The sequence below is a fragment of the Peromyscus californicus genome, unplaced genomic scaffold (genome assembly GCF_007827085.1).
Source record: "Peromyscus californicus insignis strain IS unplaced genomic scaffold, ASM782708v3 Scaffold_8__1_contigs__length_139910024, whole genome shotgun sequence".
NCBI lineage: Eukaryota > Metazoa > Chordata > Mammalia > Rodentia > Cricetidae > Peromyscus > Peromyscus californicus.
In genome coordinates this window covers 35,812,901-35,830,679 of record NW_026294606.1, presented here as the reverse complement: position 1 = coordinate 35,830,679, position 17,779 = coordinate 35,812,901, and the positions used below count along the sequence as shown (strand labels likewise).

The following is a 17,779-nucleotide window of genomic DNA, read 5'->3' as shown; positions in this document are numbered from 1 at the left end:
GATATTCATAGACACCCCAATGTAAACAGTGAATCAATCGGTTATATAACTATTGTTGACAGAATGCTAGTTCCATATAAACAGAGCCTTGAGGTCAGAGGCTGGAGCCTTGGCCTTTACCAGCATGCCTATGTATGTTTGTCTAGAGGCCTGTGTACATACCACCATGCAATCAGGGTACTGCCTACCTGTGTGTGGTCCATGTTTGCTGGTGTTAGCCACCCACTGGTGGCTGCCTGCCTAGAAGCCTTCATCTCGAGGAAATAAAATATGTCTTATCTACTGTGTTCCTCAAAATCTCTTCAATATCTCAGCCTCCCAGGACCTTCATCTTTTCCTGGCATCAGAGCTTAAATCTCACAAACTCAAGACAAATCCACATTTCAATTCACGTGACTCAGACAAACTGTAGTTAGAGTTTTCCTGCCTGGGTCACAGTCAGGACAAATCTCTCTCACCTGCCAGTCCCACAGCCACTCAGACCCGACCAAGTAAACACAGAGACTTATATTGGTTACAAACTGTATGGCCGTGGCAGGCTTCTTGCTAACTGTTCTTACAGCTTAAATTAATCCATTTCTATTAATCTATACCTTGCCACATGGCTCGTGGCTTACCGGCATCTTCACATGCTGTTTCTCATCATGGTGGCTGGCAGTGTCTCTCTGACTCAGCCTTCCACTTCCCAGCTTTATTCTCTTCCTTGTTCCGCCTATACTTCCTGCCTAGCCAATGGCCAATCAGTGTTTTATTTATTGACCAATCAAAGCAACACATTTGCCATACAGAACATCCCACAGCAGACAAACCTTTTTGACCCCTTGCTTTTTTCTTTTCTCATCTCCTCTGGATTCTTTAGCACTTTATAAATCTTATTTACATACCAATTTAAACCATTCAGATCTCCCAAAGTCTTCCCTACATCATTAAAATCATGTCTCCCTGTGGGGCTCTCAGCAAAACTACTAAAGCCCCATGCCTATCTCAGGGTTCTGTTGAATCAACCTCTTTTTTTTGCCTTCTAAAGTTATGTTTATTTATTTTGTGTATGTAGGTCTTTGTGTAGGTGTACATATGCTATGGGATATGTGTAGAAGCCAGAGAACACCTTGTGTAGTCAGTTCTCTCCTTCATCCAGGGGGCTCCAAGGTTTGAACTCAGGTCGTAAGACTTGGCACTTAGCATATTTGCCCACTAAGACATCTTGGCAGCCCTATTCTTTTTCTTAACTCTCCTACTACCAAAGTTCTACCTGACCTAGTACTCTGGAAACCAGACACACTTCCCTCCTGCCTAGCTCCATCAACAATGGCTGTCCTTCCTATATGACCCCCCAGTCCCTGATATTCACAGGACCCCAGCTTGTGAAAACCAAGTGTCCTAATGGTTCACATAAGCCAGCCCAGCAGGGACTGACTTCCTTCATATTACCTCAGATCACGGAACTTTTGTCTTAAGGAGGAGAGACAGATATTTATGTCCCTCAGTTTATCTTCTTTTATGACATTCTTACTGATCTCATCTGTCCTCAAGCCCCACAGCCTCATGAGCCAAGCTATGTGAAGCTTTCTTATTTCTCATTTAAGAGTCCTTCCCATTTCAAACTGTTCAAAGGTAAACTATTAGTTTCATGTCCTGGGCCATTATTAAGGCCCTGATCTGTAAGTTATACTATGGATTTTCTCTTCCTTTATATTAAAGATTGAATTTGAGAAATATTTTCTGTCATTTCCACCGCCCTCTCTCCTAGTCATTTGCCTAACTCTTCCCATGGATTCCCAGGTTTTGGATCCCAGGATGCACTGTTTAGCATAGTTCTAAGAGGAACTCTTTTTCCTTGCGCATCCCCAAATATAAAAATGGCAAGCCAGCACCTCTCCCTTTCTCTCTCTCTCTCTCTCTCTCTCTCTCTCTCTCTCTCTCTCTCTCTCTCTCTCACTTTTCCTGCCAATCCAGAGACTAATGCAGAGGATAGCATTGACATGCCTTTTTCTGTTGTGCTTCCTCCCTTGCACAAGCTCAACTTCAGTTGTATGTCTTATTGCCCAGAGTATGGGCGACACAACTGATCTCAGCTTTGCGGTCCTATCTCATGAATGCTACTTTCAAGGACTATAATATATTCTCCTTCAACTATTTTTGACGGCTTCTCTTACTCACAGGCTCTGCAGACCCCATTCGTCAATGATGCTTGCCACTCCATACCTGATGAAGGAAGATGACCACCTTAGGATTCTACCCATGATCAATCCCCATTTATATGTAACAGCTTTATCTGCATATCCTAGAGGAGGGATGGCATAATAGCAACACTAGTAAGAAGTATGTCATTCCAGGCCACCTGGGGAAGGGTGACTCTATTGGGATTTCCTCCGTGGATGTTCCACCCACAGGCAGCTTAGCTTCGGTTGCACATCTTATCACCAACAGCTGTGCTCCTCTCAAACTCAGCTTTACTTCTGTCTTTCCCCACATTCAGGTACCCAGCATTGTGTGAATATCTCCCAAAGAAACAAACTGTTCACTCCAGATAGGATACAACATCAACCACAGACCAAGGAAACAATTCCACTAAAATCTAGCTTGTTGATCCAATGAGTTTAATGGAGGTTAGTTACAGGAGCATAGGTGAGGAGTATTTACAGGCAAGAAGGGAACTTATGAGCATCTATACCAATGAAGAAAATATATCCTTCCTCCAGCAAGTATGAATTGATTATATATCCTCAAGGAGGGTAAGAACTCAAAAGACCCTCCTGCCTCCCTGAGAAAAAGTTGATGGGCCCAATCTTGAGTGGATCTCATTGTTGCTGCTGAGAGATCAAGATGATAAAGACTATGTCTTGCCCAAAAGTAATTGCTTCTCAACAGTCACCCTTCTATCGTACTTGGGCATATACACCGCTTTGACACATTTATTATAAACAGATTGAGGACAATTACATGTATTTCAACTTTTGCTAGCATTTATAATATAAGATATATACCTAGTATGGAAAAATTAAGTTTAAGAACTTAAAATTTACCAAGAATAGTGAAATGAAAAAAAAATTCTGACAATTACTCTTGGAAAGTAAGAATGGAATGCATATCAACTGTCTCTTTCCATGCCTAAGCATCTAACAAGAAGAGCAGCAATCCAATTTTAAACCTTTGGCTTCATTTCCCTGTATAGTAATTGCAGAATGAATGCTTGTACTCAGATTCCCAGTATTTGGATATTAAGTGGATTTGAAACTGAAAAACTGTCATGGTCTAAAAGACTAGTTCTTAGAAAATCTATTGAAGATAAATTTTTAATAAAGGCACATGAGCATGGTGCCAGTGTGGTGAGAAAAGCAAGCTGGGACTACAATCTGATGACATATAGGTTGAATTTTTAAAAATGGGTTGATAGGCTGTAGAAGTGATTCAGCTGAGAAAGGAATGGGAACAAAGACAGGGGTCTCTCTAGTGAAAGAAATAATCAGAGAAGTGTTTAGCTTCTGATTAAAGTGTGTAAATGTCACATGTAGTTTTCCTACCCTTTGTGTCTATGCATCAGGCCCTTGTACTAGCTAATCAGAGTTCACAGTGCACACTACATGCACTATGTGTAATCAGGTGGGAAAAAGCAAGAGAACAAAGAGACAAATCATCCTTGCCAAAAAGACAGGAATTGGTTTTTAAATAAGAAATACATTCCCATTACAAGAGTGAGCTTGTAGCAGCCATTCTTTTGGGCCACCAACCTGCTCCCAAATCATAACATGGAGATCTATTGTTAGTTGTGAATACTCGGCCTTAGCTTAGCTCTTATTTTAATGTTTCTCTTTATCTGCATTTTGCCTTGGGACATATTACCTTTCTTTCCTTCTATATATCTTACTTTCCGCTCCTTCTTTTGTCTGTCTGCCTGGCAGTTGCCTGGCTTCTGGCCCAAGGCATGTCCCTCTCTTTCTCCATTGTTCTCTTCTCTCATTCTCTCTCTTGCCTAGATTTCTCCTCCTACTTATTCTCTCTGCCCACCAGCCATGCCTATCCTTTCTCTGCCTAGCTATTGGCCATCCAGCTCTTTATTAGACCAATCAGGTGCCTTAGGCAGGCAAAGTGAAACAGCAATACATCTTTACATAATTAAACAAATGGCAGCATAAACAAATGTACCACATGTTTAGATAGTTAAATATTCCACAACATGAGTTTGGTTCTAAATGGTATGAAATTTCTTAGGAAGAAAAATCTATCATCTAAATGAATGAACACTCCCAAGTGCCACGTCACATCAGGAACCTTATTTGGATGATATCAGGGACTTTGGAGCATCCAAATATGGCTATCTCAAACTGAGTAACAAGCTCTCCACCTCAGCTCCCTCAAGAGAAATATAATGTAAATTTCCTCATGTGTGATCAGAACAGAATAAAAAAAGGGTGACATCAGATACACTCTACTGGACAACGGTTACTTGACTGCCTACTTATTGGTAAAACCGTACTTCTTTCTTTCTTTGTTCTTTTTTTATTCTTAAGTAGAAGGAAGAAGGAAAGAAGAGAGAGGGGGGAAGGATGAAGGAAGGATGGAAAGAAAGAAGGAAGGAAGGAAGGAAGGAAAGAAGGAAGAGAGAGAGAAAGGAAGAGAGAAAAAGAAAAATGAAAGGAAGGAAGAAAGGACAGAAGAAAGAAAGAGAAAGAATAAAAGAAAGGAAGAAAGATGGGGATGGGGGTTAGGTCAGTGCCTCCCTGGGAAAAGCACTTGTCACATGAGTCTAGGTTGGAGTTTTATGGACCCATGTAACACAGGATGTGGTAGCTTGCATCTGTAATTCCAGAGCTCCTTCAGTGAGGTAGAAGGAGGAGACTGGAGAATCTACAGAAGTTCATGGGCCAACTAATTTGACATATGTAGTAACAAACAAGAAATCTTTAACTGTCTGTCTTCAAACAGAAAGGAAATTAATGAGATTCAGAAATCAAGAGTTTAAAGTGGGTCTTTTTTGCCTATGTTTAAACCTCAGTCTGAAGATTTTATCTATACAAATGAACTTCAATGAGACTCAGAACATGTACAATTGTTGTCTCTCTCATATCCTCTGACCTTTCTCCAGTTTCCTACATTGTTAATCAGTATTCTTAAGCACATATTATGCTGCATGATAAGACCAGGTCTGTAACCAAACATTATGATGGGGAAAAGACTTAAATGACACAGAATGAAGGTTCCGAAGATGAATCATTTCTGAAGATATATATATTTTTTAATCTACTGGAAGGGATTGAGTGAAAAACCTCCAGGCAGCTGTCTTCCTCGCTTATCCCTGTGCTCTGTGATGGGTGTATAGAAATAGCCTCATTTTTAAATGTTTTATGAGCTCATCTCCATTGGTTCCTAACAGTTGTGGGCAGTCTCTGAAATTTATGCAAACCTCATGGCAAAATAGAAATCTGGACACTATTAAAAGTAAAAGTGCTTTTATTTTTAGCCACAAAACACATTTTATCCTTAAGGAATTGGTCAATTTCTTGTCCAACCACAGACCTTTTAGATTGACAGAAACCTCCCCTCGAGCAGAAACACTTCTTCCAAAAATGAGATTTTTCTCAGCCCCCTATTATATCTGTGTTCACGTCTCTCTGCCCATCTGTACCTCCCTACCTGGCTCTCCCATAATTACATCAAGAGACTGTAATCAGTCGAAGGCTGCGATTCTCAATGCATTCCCGAAGTGGTCTTTGTGGAAGAATGCAAAGTTGCAGGTCTTTTAAGAGAAACAACTGCCACAGAAGAAGAGCCCTGAAGGAGTTTATGGGCTGGGAGCAAAAGGTATATTTAAAGCCTGTGCCAACACCCAACATTGTTCCTACTGGGATACAATTTTCATGATTTTTTTTTTCAAGAATGCAAAATCAGGTTAGCTGGTACATGCAATTCTAACCCCTTTCAAGGCTTATCACACTTCCAACATTCAATAGCCATCCTTAATACCATTACCTCTGGGACAACATTTGAGCAGGTCCCTGCAATCTAACGACAAGAGACCCGGGAAAAAGGCTATGGTTTAAAAGCCTGGTTAAAGATTAACACAAACACTAATAAGAAGGTTCTTAGGAAAGAATCAGGACAGCTGCAGCTGAAGCCTGGCTACCTGCTGAGGGTTGCTAAGCAACTTGGGCCTACCACTGCCCCAAGGGTGTTTTACTTTACAATTAGGATTTTTGAAGGGGAAGAGGGAGGAGGGGGGTGGGGATTCCTAGTGAAACCAATGTAGGTTCATATATATTTATACATGTTGTTATGTTATTTCTTTTTAATAGGGTGTCACTCCGTGTCCTTTCAAAGATACAGCACACACTATACATGGATTTTTTTTTCTGTACATAGCTGACAAAAATCTAGCAATAACATGGAGTTTTAAAAGTGACATTTTGACTCTAAGGGAGGAATTATTTGCAATTTGTTTTGAACAGAAGCTTAGTTCATGTCAGTGGTGAACCTCCAGACAATCATTAGTTTAAACTGCCTGCTATGTGTTTAAAAATTTCAGTCAATTTAGAGCTGATCTGAATTGCAAATGTGATGCTAATGAGCCATTAGAGAGCTGCACGTCTCCTTTTTTGCACTTACAACTCTCTGCTTTAAGGAGCTCCAACTACACTGAAATATGAAAATATCGTTTTAATCATGCGCGTTGTCGACAAACACAGAAAGGCTGGAGACTCAGAGGTGGGGAAGTGGTATTCCGAGGCTGAAAATGGGGCCACCACAGGAATGAAGAGACAAGCGTAACCTTTAGTGTAAGGTAGACACAGTAAGTAGTAATATTTCCCCAAAACAAATACCAGCTCTGTTGGTCATGCACCGTGATTCTTCAGGCTCAAAATCTGGATAAAATTTATTTTCTTTGGATTTTAGAATTAGAGTTCACTCAAACCCTTTATGAGATCACTTGGGAAATCAAAAGAATTGCCTCTATGGTCAGATTTCAGCTTCCAGTGCAAATAATGAGTTCTTATGGGTGCTTATCCATGCAACCTCTTCTGTAAATAACCCAGTTTGGTTTTCTAGAATACTGTATGTCACAGTAGACTCAAAACCATCGATGTCAAGAAGGATTGTGTTTTCTCTGGGGAGTTTCAGCTCAGAAGCTCTGATACTGGCACCAAAGCATGTAATGGTATGTTATATAAAATCTCAGTCCACCCATGGATTCTTCCATCATCAGCTATAAATTTAACTGAACAGTGGAGAGAGAATTCAGAAATAAAAGAGATGATCTATGTCAACACATACTCTCCGTTGTTTACAAGTGGTGTGTGTGTGTGTGTGTGTGTGTGTGTGTGTGTGTGTGTGTGCCCGTGTGCACAGGTATACATGTGCCACTCTGCACATGGGTGAGGAGTGTCTAAGGACAAATTTCAGGAGTCAGTTCTCTATGCAATTAGTTCCAGGGATCAAACTCAGATCCTTCAGCTTATAAGGCAAAAACCATTACCCTTTACTTTGTTGGCCCATGGTTTTGATGCTTAAATGATAATATCTTAAGCCATTTAATTTCAAAGCTGGGCAGAAACAATGTAAGGAGGAGCTAACTGATCAACTAACTCCATGTATCCAACTCTTTATCATTATTTGTCTTCTGTTATATAGATATCTCTTTGCCTCCAAATTCAGAACTAAAGTTTGCGCTTACCTTTGTCTTAGCTGTCTTCAGGTGACCCAAGAAATTCTGTTCCTGCCACTTGCAGGAATCTTTGGCAATGTAGAGAGTTATACGTAATGCATTCATGACATTTTCTCTCAATTAAATTAAATACTTGCTGAGATACAGATAAAGTACAACATCATCAGTAAATACAGCAAAAAAAAAAAAATGATAGAATTTGAGACCCAGGGGTAAAATCTTAGTCAAAGTTTAACTTTGGGAAGTCTTACTTATCCCCAAGGTCAGAGCCCCAGCCAATCTCAATATTTGTTTACTTCCTTGAGAATGAAAGATAAGGACATGAACTCTGTGATGTCAGTCATACTGGTGAAAGGGACCCTTCCAAGTGTCAGCTCTTAAGCTATGTCAGGCCTCCAAATAATAATGATAATAATAATAATTTTAAAAACTCACACAAAGCAGTCCTTTTCCATGCTGCATTATTGCATGTGATTTTAGATCATTGCTCCCAGTCTACCTTATATTGAAGAGAGGCTTCAGCTATGTCTAAGCTAAACATGCATTTTTCCTTCCTTTATTCATCCCCTCACTCTCTCAACAAATATTTGTTGAGCCTCCTCTTCCTGCATAAAGTTGTGCCAGGCACCCCGGGGAGCACAAGGATGAAGTGAAACAGCAGATCCTACACACCAGGAATTTACTGAGCAATACAAAGTGTTTGCATGAGAGTCATAGAAAGACATAGAAAGTCGCTGTGCATAAACCAATTGATGCACAGCCTTGGGAACTGTGAGAACTCAATGCCGCTGGTTGTTCCCTAGACTTGAGATATTGTACATCTTGTATAACCTCCCATCTATTCATTTCCTCGTCTAAAAAAATAAGATCTGCTTAAAAGACTTAATATATTTCCCTGGTCAGCGTCTTACCTTCTCCCTAAAGCTGTTTTCAATTTTCTAAACTCCCCAACTTCCTACTGTCTCCTCCTCAAAAATGACCTCAATTCCCATTGGGCAGAGAAAAATGGACTCCCTCGGCTGAAAACCCACTGATTTCCTGCTTAGCCTCCAGTGGTCACAGAATCCACACCCATAGCACTCCTTCTTCCCACCCACAGAACTGTGTTTCCTGATGCTCTAAAAGCACAAAGCTTTAGAACCAGGCTACCTTCCCTGGCCCTGTCTCTCAAGAACTTACTCTACTGTCCCCCAGCCACTGCCCTGCAAGGGCAAGTGCTGTGCTCTCTGCCTAAAGCTCACAAGCATGTCTAGTTGAAGGGATCTCTACTGTCTTACAAAGAGCAAAAACAAGCATGTCAAACACATGTCCCCTCCGTGCCCTGTGCCACCTTCTCTGTATTTTGTACTGCTTGCTAGTCATGGGGTATTTAGTTAAAATTCATTTTAACAGTCACTGAGATTTAAAACTCATTCCTGGGACTAGAGAGATAGTTCCAGTGGTTAAGAGCACTGCTGTTCTTGTAGAAGATGTAGGTTCAGTTCTCAGGACCCACATAGCAGCTCACAACCATCTATATATCCAGGTCCAGTATATCCCATCTGCTCTTCTGGCCTCCATGGGTATCAGGCATCCATAGGACGCATGTACATACATAGGGGTAAAATCCTCACATACTTAAAATAAGAATAAATAAATCTTTACAAATAAACAAAAATCAGTTCTTCAACAACATGCCCATGAACAGTAGCATCTCCCACGAATGACACTGGGTGATGATAAGCTCAGGAACTCAGGGACCATAGCAGTTTTTAATCTCCTTACTATAGTTAGTTAGATTTGTGTAGCAGTGGCAAAAAAACACATGTGAGAATAATTTAAAGAGATGAATTCTTTGTTTTGGTTCACAGTTTCAGGGATTCCAGCCTGTCTGGAAGGGAGGGGTTTCCAGAGCAGAATAGCCAAGAAGCCACTGTGTTATCTGACTTTCTTCTTTTTCCACCTTTCATTCCATACCGGATGGTACAACCCTCATTCAAAGTGGGCCTTCTCTATTAGTCCTCTCTGGAAACATCTTCAGAGATAAACCTATAGGTATGCTTTGTTAATCTTCTGGACACTTCTCAACCCAATCAATTTGGCAATGAAGATCAACCATCACTCTATATTTAGTAGCCATATATATTACAGATCTATAGTGTATTATACTGTATACACATATATACAATTCATAATATATTCCATTGGATACTAACATGTATGTGTGTATCCACCTACAAAAAAGAAACAGGTATATCAAGAAGAGAAGGATATATACATTTAATAAACACTGTTCATTCAGTCCCCACAATGCTTTTCAATGAGTATCATTATGCTGTAATGAAAATGGAGAAATACGCTTTGTGGAAAGCTTGGCAGATGGTAAATTCTGGAGGCTGGGCTGGAACTCAAGTTTCTGCAATGTATACAAACCAACTGTTACAGTGTCTGAAAGTCTAAACCCACTTTTCAACACCTGAAACATAATGCCTATGTTCTACCCATCTTTAATTCAATCTGACATTAAATTTAAGGGGTGAAGCTTGAAGAAAATGAAACAATACACAAAATACAAATCAACTAAATTATAACTACAGTTGCAAGCACTTGCTGACTTATATGCATAATGAGGAACTCTGGCCAGATGATTTCTGTTTCCACTTTGTTCCCATAAATCCTGGCCCATACCTTTGGAGATTAGTACGCCAGCTTCCATGGGGATGTGGCAGAGGTCAAAGTAAATCAAGGAGAGATCAGTCTTCCAGTTCCACAGCATTCCAAGGGCCTCTGCTCCTGCTTGAATCTGCATGCATCTGGGAGGGAGCATGGTAATGAATGCCACAACTATTCTGCAGTCAAACCCCACTTTTCAATGTTCAGTCTGAGAGGGCTTAGGAGACGGTTCCAACATTTGCTGGGAGAGCATGAGGACCCAACTTCAATCCCCAGTACCCACTTAAAAAAAGATGACATTGAGTGAGTTATATCCAGCTGTAATCCTTGACTTGGCCAGGAGAAGTGGCAGAGACAGGAGTTCCCTTGAGCCAGTAAGATAGAATTGGCAAGCTTCGAATTCTGTGAGCAACCTTGCCTCAAAACCAAGGTAGAGAAGCATTGAGGAAGACACTAGACATTGTCCATTGTTATCTGATGTCACATGTACCACATGCCTCTCTCTCTCTCTCTCTCTCTCTCTCTCTCTCTCTCTCTCACACACACACACACACACACACACACACACACACACACACACACACACACACACAACCATTCTTAGTTTCTGAGGTCAACCTTGTCGAAGGAAGCATGAAGGTTGGTCTTTTTTGGTTTGGTTTCCTCTCATAATTTAAGGAGTCCCAGGTTCACTAGGAATGAACCTCTTGGGAGATTTGTTTCTTGTCCCTGCCAACTAATACAGGTTCAGAGGTACCTCTCAAGAACAAGGCTAGAGACTGTAGCTCCCTGGAAAGAAGCTTGTTGCCTTGGCTGTCTCTAGCTGGGTTTTATAGGAAACTACAAAAAACCTGCATGACCATCATGAGCCTCTCAGCTCCTCATTGTGGACCCAGATTCAGTTGAATTTTCCAGAAGATAAATGCTTTTCTATCTACAATTTTTTTAAATGGGGGTGAAATTTTTAGTTTTGATTAGTGTGTATTCCTAGACACACTAATGAGATCCAGTGCACATTTAACACATTTAACTAATATGAATATTTAACACATTCGTATACTATGCACCCATGAAATTCAACTTCCCTTCATGCTCTCCTGCAATGCATGTTTATTATCTAATTGTATTTATTTGTTAAGGAAGATCCACCCTGAGTCACTGCAGCCAGTATCCTCCTCGTTCTTTACAGTTTTCCAATCTTATTTACTCCACAGACACACCTATGGAAGAAGCCCTACATCCTGGGTTCCATTGATAATTTTGTATGATATTCAGAGATTTCTCTTTCCCAGCATAGAGACATTTGGAAACAGAAGCAATGGTGTACAAAGACAATCAGATACATAATATAAAAAAAAGGTTAAGTGGCATTAACAGTGTATTTACCCACCTCAAATCCATTAGGATAGTTGCTATCCTCATAAAAATAAAACAAAATAAACAGCAATCCTTCATGAAGAGGTCAAGAATCTGCAAGACTTGCTCATTGCTGGTAGGAATGTGAAATCATACAAATATGGGAACAGTCTGGTGGGATTCCCATAGAATTAGTCATTAAGCTACCAAGAAGAATTGCAAGCAGGACCCGAGCATCATTCCCAACAGTCAAGAGGTGGAATTAGACTAAGTTGCCACAGATAAATGAATGGAAAAGCAAATGATAAGCAGACAGGAGGCAGAATATGACCTGGCCTTAAAAAAAGAAGGAAATGCTAAAACCTGCTCTCTTAGGTAAATTTTGAAAACACTATGATGTGTGAAATAAAGCCAAGCCCCAGGGGACAAATACTGCATAATTCCACTTAAGGCAGCTCTCCCAGTCAAATTCAAAACAAGAGAAAATGGAAATGATAGCTTACAGGAGCTGAAGGGGAGGAGAAACAGAAGGAAGTGATAGAAGCAAGCAGAGTTTAAGTTTTGGAAACGGAGAGTCCTGAAGGTGAATGCTGGTAATACAGTGTGAATGTGCATAATGTCACTGAGCTGGGCATGTAAAAAGTGCAAGGGGAGTGAGGACAGAAGAAGGGAGGGGGCGGGGAGGGGAGGAGGAGGGACAGTGATTCTTAGTAAGTACCCATGGGCCTAAGAATTTTACTTCAGAACAACTTGGAAGGAGATTCCTATCACAACAGCCATCGTCACCATTTTACAGATTTGTAAATGGAAGCTATGTGGCGTGAGTAAATTATTTGTTCCTGGCTACTCAAACAGGAAGTGGCTGTCCCTGCCTGCATGTTCAGACTGCCTAGTGGAAGACCTCACAATGTTCCAAACTATATTCTGTCGCTTCATAACCTGTACTGTTTGGTGTCATCCAATGTCATCTTGCTACACCAAGCAAACTAAAATCTTTATTACCTTTATTCATTTAAATCTTCTATGGGTGGTCTGTAATTCTTGGGTGGGATGAGGGGCACTTAGAATGGTCATTTTTTTTTTATCTCTCAAAGCCCTCGTTTTGTGTATCACAGTGACTTATATTTACAATGTTTTTATCACAGTGTTATTTATTGAAGGTATATATACTAATATGAGATTTGCCTAAGATTCTTGGCATATTTACTATAATATCCCCACATTGTAACTTCCTGAGTATCATTTAAAGTTAAGAAGTTAAGTCATACAACCAGTAAAAATGAAAGCTGTTTCTTAACTTGTTCAAGGCCATGATGTAGCCCATAAAGTCACATCACCCTCTGTTGCCCAACTTTTAATGTGCTTATAAGTCACTCAGTTTATCAATTCTGAATTTAGCCTTGACTCATCCTTTTAGATACTAGCAATGTCTAACTATCTTTCATGCAATATAGATGTTTTGAAAATCCCCTTTCAAAGAAAGTATTTTCATCAGTGATCTTACCAGCAAGAACTAGAAGCTGGGACTAATGAACTCTTACTTCTGACATCTTCTAATCTGTGATTTTATCATATGATAGCTTTAAGACTAGCAACCTCATATGAAATATTGAGAAAGAAACAGAGGGGCATAATTTAGAGGCAGCGAGCTTCCATAGAACCTTGATGTCTTACTAGAGCCTAATAGGTCTTCCTTTAGAAGTTCAGCCTCTTAATATTAGTTTTCACATAACATACTCTTGACAGCATTTATTATTAATGACCTACGAGTGATGAAGGGAAAGTCATGTGAATGGAATCCAGAAGTCAAACAACAGTCTCTCAGAAGCAACTGAACCTCAGCCAACTGCAGCATATTTTGAGGAATGAGCTAAAAAGCAGTGCTGAAGAAAATACCATGCATGAACCAGTGATTTAATCTCGAAAATGTGCCACTGGAAATTAGACGGAGAGAGAAGGGGAATGGTCGCAGAGTTAAGGAGCGTTCATGGTCAATCTCAAAGGAGGCCGCTGTGTGTGTAACCCTGAACTCTCAGTCAGCTGGGTCTGAAGACTTGGAGGCAGATATATTTCTTCATCTAATGTTTCCTGGCTCCTCGGTGCTGGCAAACTCGGGGGGGGGGGGGGGGGGGGGGGGGGGGCGTTGTGAAGGGTCAAATGTATTGAACTCCTGTCAGACTTTCCAGGGTGGGTAAAAGTCAATAATTTTCATCTTAATCCCAAGGCTACAGTGTGCTCAAATTGGGAAATCTACTCCATATGTTCACAATATTAGTTCACAGAAGTCCTAAAATGTTTCTTCAGGAGTTTTCCAAGCCTTCTTGGCTTCTTAGGTTTGGTATGTTTGAACCATTACAATTCCACATTTGATGATCATGAGTTGAAACTAGCGACCTTTATGACAATCTAGTCTTTTCCAAGCACTTTTACATTTTCATTCTCCTTTATGTCTCACAATCATCCAGCAAGCCCAATGGCACTGCCCCCTGGGCAGACACAGATGATTAGCTAGGTAAAGGCCTTCAAATGTGTCTAGTCCTCTATGCCCACAGCCGAGGACTACATGGTGAATACCCAACTCCCAAACTCACATTTTTCACCACACCACACTCCTTCTAAACCCAGATAGTTTTTTGATGTGGGAAATGATAGATTTTTCTGTCTAAAATATGGACTATGCCCTGGTTTAAAAGGAAATAAAGCCCAACACATTTCTCAGCTGACCTTCCAGAGATGGTGACATCATACTGTTATTATCCTATATAGCAAAATCTCTTTTATATGGATTTTTACAACTATAAATTAAATTACTCTGGGGGGGGAGCAAGCAGATTGAATTTGAATCCATAATGTCTTTTCTGTGTGTGAGTGTATGTGCGTGTGTCTGGATGGGGATGCATACCTGTGCAAACATCTGCCGGAGAACAGCAGGTGTCCTGCCCTATCACTCCTGGCCTTGCTTCCTAGAGACAGAGTCTCTCAGAGAACCTGAAGCTTGACCTGTCATTTTCCCATGAGAATTACTGGCTAGTGAGCTTCTGGGATCTTCCCATCTCTGACCTCCAGTACTGGGATTACAAGTACATGCCTACCTTTTTTCTGCATGAGTACTGGGAATTTGAATGTGGGTTCCCATACTTGAACAGCTAATGCTAATGTAAACTGAGCCATTTCCCAGCCATAATCTAAAAACAAACAAATAAACAAACAAAACAAGAAACAACAAAAACATTACTTTGACTCATTTCTTTTTTACATTAAATTGTTCTTCCACATATTATATTTCCAATGTTTCTAGAATATACAATCTAAACTGTTTTCCAAATAACTGAGATGTGCTCATTTTGTAAACACTTGAGCTTTGGTTTTGTTTGTTTGCTTTTTAACTAAAGTGGAGAGATGGTGCCACCTGGTCAAGAAGGAAAGAGAGACTTACAGGACCAAACTCACTTGCTGGGACTCACCTGCTCCTGGCTTTGTGTGCATGAAGTTTTGTGTTATCTGTTATCTGAAGAAAACAGATATCTGACTCATTCTGGGAATATACTGGCAAAACTCCTATCTAGTACAGTAGAATATCACCAGCCATTCTCAAGGGCACGAACTGAAAACATGAAAGATGAAAGGTTAGAAGCAGCAGAAAATATTTTTAAGCATCTAGTCTGCACCAGGTACTGTGTCCAGGATTTCAGGGAGTCCTAAAGCATTTCTTCAGAGGTTTTCCAAACCTCCTTGTCTTCTTAAGTTTGCTCCATTCGAACCACTGCAATTACATATTTAAGGCATATTGTTGAAGACTGTGACCTTTGTGACAAGGTCACGTGAATAGTAAATGGAAAAGCCAGAAAAAACACTAAGCTCTAACTCTAGCCCCTTTTCATCTCATTAAATGGCAGCCTTGAATTTTAAGATGCATATGGAAATAGTCGCTTAACTGTATTTCCATGCCCTAATAGCTAACATGAAGGAATTCTTATAGAGTAATTCATACAGCAGTAGAACTTGCCTAGCAAACATATTTTTAATGATGATGACCAAAGCACACTCACATGGCCATTTACACAGGTGAGGTGAGCATTATATTTCTTCCCTTCCTAAACAAGGTTTCCATTCATTTAAGAAATAGAACATTCCAGGATGCATGTTGGGAAGAGATAAGACTTGCCTCAGAGCCTGTGCTGGGGAGGGGGTGAAGGCACAGGCTCAGGATGTGAGTAGAAAGACCAGGATGCAAAAATGCATTTTATCTCAAAGAAGCATATGCCTTTAGGTCTTTTCGTTGAAAACATTAAAACCCAAGGGGCTAGGGGAGAACTACAGGTCTTTCCTCATTTTCCTCATCAACATGAAAGTGATTTATCCTCCTCACATTGTGCTTTAAATCATAAACAGAAAATGTTAATCAAATAACTGTACAAACAATTCCAAAGAACTATTCCAAGCAAGTTAGTGAAATGTTATCTATCAAATTGCTAGGATGCCATTAATATTGGAATGAGCAACGTCACCCAGCTCATTTGAATCTATTATGTTTTAAGTTAAATACACTGACATACAAATTTTGCATTTTTCTTTGTCTAAGGAAGAAGCATCAATTGAAGACACTGACAACATGAGGAACACAGGCAACCTCAGAACCTTCATGAGAACTCCGTTACCATTCTTCCCCTTTGGAAACTTCAATCATACCATCTCTCAGCTATTCCTTCTTCACAGACACCACTGGCTTGTTAATGTCAAAACCTACCCCCAATACCATTATGGAGTTCCCTGTGCAAGTAAACTCCTTGATCCTTACTCTGACTCCTACCCAGGCTCACTAAACCTTTCTGTATCTGAAAATATGTTAGCTCAAACCTGCCTCACCCCAGCGTGCAGAATCAAACCACAGTGAGTCGTCACTCTGCCCATCCACCCTGAGCTTAGAAGGATTTGATTGCTGTTCTTACTCACTAGTCTTAAACTGCCACACAGCCTTGGCTGCCTGTCAGTTATTTCTTGTTGAACTGGCATTTGGTCACCCACTCACCGTGATGTACCGCAGATGGCTTGGGTTGTCCCTACTCCTGTCCAGAAGAATTACACTGCAATAAACTTTGCTTTAAAGCCTGTCAGCCGGCAGTCCTCCTGGCTATCACTTGGGAACTCCTACCATGTGATTTAATGGGGATGTTTCCTAAGTGGTCCTGCAATAATTTCCTGGAAGGCTTAAGAATGATATCTCTGCCATGTAGACTCAGAGACAGCCATTGCACAAGCATTCTCTGAGGACTCTTGTCTGGGATTTGACTTGCATGTTATAGCCACCAATATCTCATAGAATGTACTGTAGTCATTTATGTATTTTCTTTTCATTCTTCCAAATATTCTTTTTTAGTGGTGGGGGTGTTTTTGTTTGGTTGGTTGGTTTTGGTTTAGCTTTTTTTTTTTGGTTTTGTTTTTCAAGTCAGGTTTTCTCTGTGTAGCCCTGGCTGTCCTGGAACTCACTCTGTAGACCAGGCTGGCCTTGAACTCACAAAAATTTGCCTGCCTCTGCCTCCCAAATGCTTGGATTAAAGGCATGTGCCACCACTGCCCAGCCATCCAAAATTCTTTTAATATCATGTACCAAGTTAGAATAAGGAAAAAACCAAGTACAAGGGACTAGAGAGATGGATCAGCAGTTAGTAGCTCTTGTTATTCTTGCAGAGAACTCTGGTTCAGTTCCTAGCATCAAGTCAGGTGGCTCATAACAATCTACATCTCCAGTTCTATATAAGTCATCCTCAACATCTTCACTCAGGCTGGGTGTTATAGTCACCCACAGATCTTGTTACAGGTGCCTTATCTCCAGGTGGCTCGTGATCCCCTTCCAAAAGATCAGGCTATCATTCAAAAGCTTCCTATATTCCAATATATAACTTCTGTGAGGTTAATTCCGAGTCTCTTACAAAGAGATGGACAAAGAGTACTCTTGATCAGCTCCATACTGCAAGCAGAGACCGTCCCTCTCACTTGCTGCTAGGCTAAGAATCCCCTCTGCTAGCTAAGCATGGCGGATCACAGTGTAAAACCCAATACAGGGGAGGCTGAGGCAGGAGCCCAGCCTGGGCTACACAGGGAGTTCCTGGC

At 40.6% G+C, this 17,779-nt stretch overlaps 1 long non-coding RNA gene across 1 annotated transcript; it reads left to right on the top strand.

The window, feature by feature from the left end:
• The first annotated feature begins 6,641 nt into the window (after positions 1 to 6,641).
• LOC128104316 (uncharacterized) lies at positions 6,642 to 16,777 on the top strand. The gene is made up of 2 exons (XR_008215956.1): positions 6,642 to 6,787; positions 16,251 to 16,777. It is a non-coding gene; the product is annotated as an uncharacterized LOC128104316 (long non-coding RNA).
• Positions 16,778 to 17,779: the final 1,002 nt, after the last annotated feature.